Source organism: Mandrillus leucophaeus, unplaced genomic scaffold (assembly GCF_000951045.1).
Source record: "Mandrillus leucophaeus isolate KB7577 unplaced genomic scaffold, Mleu.le_1.0 Scaffold297, whole genome shotgun sequence".
In the NCBI taxonomy this organism is placed as follows: Eukaryota; Metazoa; Chordata; class Mammalia; order Primates; family Cercopithecidae; genus Mandrillus; species Mandrillus leucophaeus.
Window position 1 is genome coordinate 2,181,760 of NW_012103109.1, and position 4,241 is coordinate 2,186,000.

The following is a 4,241-nucleotide window of genomic DNA, read 5'->3' on the forward strand; positions in this document are numbered from 1 at the left end:
CCACACAGTTGGGAGCTCACAGAGGCCAGGCAGGTTACCGTAGGGGAGCAACCAGGTTCTCCAAGGAGGGGCCAGGGAGACAGGGGAATGTGCAATGATCTGCCAGGGTAAGCCCAGTGGTGCCAGACCCTCAGGGGAAAACTTAGACTTTTAAAAAATGGGAAATTTGCCAATTAAAAAATGCTGATTCATAGCTTGCAGAGAGTAGAGTTTGAGACTTTTGTTTTTTGCCTCACTGAGTTCCTCCTCCTCTCTTCTGCAGGCAAGGGAAGCTCCAATGTGGCCACACGAATCCAGATTCTCCCTCTGGCCCCCTTGCCCTGAAGCCAGAAGAGGGCTGCAGTGCAGAGCTGGTGCCCAGAAACCCATGCCAGTTGTCCGTAGTGCCCCAGAGCAGGTTTGCAGCCCTCTGACTGTGGGGCTTCTGCTTTTGGTTGTCAGTCCTGATTGAGATGCTCTGTCTAGAGTGACTGCAATTCCTCAGCTTTCCTGAGCCCTGCTGTTTCCCAGGCTGGAGGCAGAAGTGACAGGTTCATGGTGTGCTGGTCCCTGCAGGGTGCCCTGACCTTCCCTCTGGGCTTGGCATGATCCTGCAGCATCCTCCAGAGAGGGCGAGAGGGAGCGAGAGGAGACCAGAGTGGGAGAGACGGAAAAAGAGAGAGACAGCCACAGAGAGAGAGAAAACAAGAAGAGAGCGACAAGGAGGCAGATGTAGAGGGAGAGAAGGGAAGGGAGGCAAGGGAGCAGAGAGGAAGAGAGAGAGAGGAGGAGAGAAAGAAAGAGGGAGGATGAGGATCAGATCGATATAGAGAAAGACTGATATAGATATAGATATGGATCAGAGAGAGAGAGACAGGAAATGGGGCTGCCTGGAGAGAGAGAGAGACACAGAGAGACAGAGAACAAGACTGAGGCAGAGAGAGCCAGAGACAGAGCGAGAGAGAGAAGGAAAAAGACCAAGAGGAGAGGAGGTGAGAGGCCAGGGGAGGAGAGAAGGCAGGGAGCGCACAGTTCCAGGTCTGGGCGTTGCCCTTGACGGGTGGGATGTGGGAGGGGGTGGGGGGTGTCTCTGTGGTTCTCAGGCTCTGAGGGGTGAGAATCAGCACCCTCCCAGACGATTTGCTCTTTGCTGTGATGCCCGGGCCATGCCCACCTGCATCTGAAGCCCAGGTGAAGCCAGAGCTACCCCTGTGCTGGGTCCACGATGCAGACTTCCAGGACTCACCTGTTCTAGACCATGCTCTGAAAGGCAGAAGCGGGGCTTATGCTGATATCCAGGGAGGCGCTGCAGACGGGAGACCCCACCTGCCCATCAAAGGAGTTTACATTTATTTGGGAACAGGTGAGACACAATTTTTCAAATTCTTAAAATTTAAAAAAAATGTTACTGGTTTTTAGGGTAACAGCACAGGAGGGTATCAAGTGAAACATAAAGTTCTCCTCCCCTACAATACCCTCAAGTACAGTCTAGGGGATTTAAAATACCGGGGGTACCCCTATCCTTCCCTTCCCTGTGTGAGATGAGATTGGGGCTATTGGTTGACATCACGCCATGGTGGCATCTCTTAGGAACATGAGAAATGCCAGGTCCTTAATGACACAGCTTTCCACAAGTACCCATGTGTGTAAGTACACACACACACACACACACAATTTATGCTTCAGGTGCAGCCCCTGGTGTATCCAGGGGCTCAACTAAGTGACCTTTCATTGCAACCGGGGGTAGCAGCCAACTAGGGAGGCTGGATCACGTATCAGGCACTGGTGTGCTGCTCATAACTATGGCCTTTGGGACACTTCACTGTCTTGTTCTCAGCGACTCAGGTGGGGGCATTTCAGGCACAAGAGAAAGACAAACAAAACTTGGCCAGCAGGGGAGATGTCTGAGGGGAAAGATGAGCAGATAGGCCAGGCTCATTCTTTTGTTTATTCAATGAGTGAGTCCTTCTTCTAGCATTTACAGTGAGTGGTGTTTATCTTGTATGCATTTAATCGACAGGCACGTAATGATTCACACTCAAGATGTTTTTAATAAAAAATACTGTGCAAGTACAGTTGAATATGCACTTTCTTGCATACTACACATTATATATCCGTGACACATTTATATGTGCATATTACTGTAAAGAGTTGTATATATCGTACTATGATACTGTGTATACTGACTTGCTGAGCAACTTAAAGGCCCAAGGATAATTTTTTTTTTTTTGGGGTGATGGAGTCTCACTCTGTCACCCAGGCTGGAGTGCAGTGGCACAATCTCAGCTCACTGCAACCTCCACCTCCCAAGTTCAAGCGATTCTCCTGCCTCAGCCTCTCGAGTAGCTGGGACTACAGGCACGTGCCATGACACCCGGCTAATTTTTGTTTTTTTGATAGAGATGGGGTTTTGCCATGTTGGCCAGGCTGGTCTCGAACTCCTGGCTTCCAGTGATCTGCCAGCCTCGGCCTCCGAAAGTGCTGAGATTACTGGTGTGAGCCACTGAGCCCAGCCCCAGTTCTATTAATAGCACTAGCCCCACCCTCTGGGGGAGGGTTCTGGGTGGTTTACGTCATTCATAGAGGTCCCAGTCCCCACACCAGTGAGTGGTTTAGGCATCAAAGTGTGCTGTGCCATTGGCACAGTCATCTACTGCAGCCTGACAAACAACTTCAAAACTTAAAATCGCAGCATTTATTTTGCTCAACACATCTGTAATTGGGGAGGAAACAGTGAGGACAACTTGTCTCTGCCATGTGGTGTCAGTTGGGCAAAGTTGACTGGGACTAAAAGGCCCGTTTCCAAGAGGGCTCACGCACATGGCTGGCAAGTTGTGCCAGCTGTAGACTGGTCATTCAGCCTAGGCTGGGGGCCAGGGGACTCCTGCTTGGCTGGGTCCCAAGAGACAAGAAGTAGAAGCTGACGATTTTTTATGGTCTGGGCCCTAAGAAACTGGCAGTGTCACTTTTGTCCTAGTCTATTGGTCAAGCAGGAGCTTGACCCACCTAGCTCAGATTCAAGGGAGGGTATAGACTTCACCTCTCAAAGGGAGGGGTATAATTTAAGAGCGACATTGTTAAAACTGTCATAGCCAAGAGGACATGGGAAGTCTATTGGGGGATTTCTGGGAAAGGTTTCTTTGCTCTCAAAAAGAGACATAAGCATAACAGAATAACAATTGAGAGTCCAACATAAGAAATGAGACAATCTCAAGAAAAACAAGAAGATCATACACTTGACCCTTCATGATTATGTTCCTAATTTCATAAAATTCAGGGAAAGGAGAAGACCATTAAAGTATCTTCTACAATTGTTACAATTGGGATAATAATAAAGCATAACTAAATTACATATAATTGTGTGACTTATACTTTAAAAATCCTGTAGGATTTCAATATTTGATGGGAAAACTCAATATTGTCAAGATGTCAATCCTTCCCAAATTAAAGCATATATTCAGTGTAATCCCACTGAGATTGGAAATTACAAGCAGACTCACTCCTCTAGAAGAGTTCATCTGGAAGAGTCAACGTGAAAAATTAACCAAGAAAAATTTGAGAGAAGAGATGTTCTTACAGGATGCAAAAGCACATAAAAAGCGTTGTATGGTAGCACAGGTAACAAGAAATTGGAAACAACTTGAATGTCAACAGGGAAATAGGTAAATAAATTAGAGTGGAGGCCGGTGTGGAGGTGCACACTTGTAATCCCAACACTTTGGGAGGCTGAGGCAGGAGGATCTCTTAAGCCCGGGAGTTTGAGACCACCCTGGGCAGTATAGTGAGACCCTGTCTCTATTTTTTTTTTAAAAAATTAGCTGAGTGTGGTGGTGTGCACCTGTAGTCCAGCTATTTGGGCTGAGGTGGGAGGATCTTTTGTGCCTAGGCATTTGAGGTTGTAGTGAGCTATGATCACACCATTGCACTCCAGTCTAGGCAACAGAGCTCTTGCTCTCGCTCTGTCTCAAAAAATATAAATAAATAAGTAAATTAGAGCAGTAGATCTCAAACTTGAGCATACATCAGGATCACCCAGAGTGCCACTAAAATACGATGGCCAGACCCATTCTCAGTGCTTCTGAGTCAACAGGTTGGTAGGCATTCATTCAAGTGTTTGTAGCAAGTAAGTTCCCAGATGATGGTGATGCTGATGGTCCAGACCACACTTGAGAACCACTGAATTACAGAATGTTCTAAAACTGATAGAAACACAAGGGGGGTAAGCTGCAAAATAACATCAGTTTTCAAAAAAAAAAAAAAAA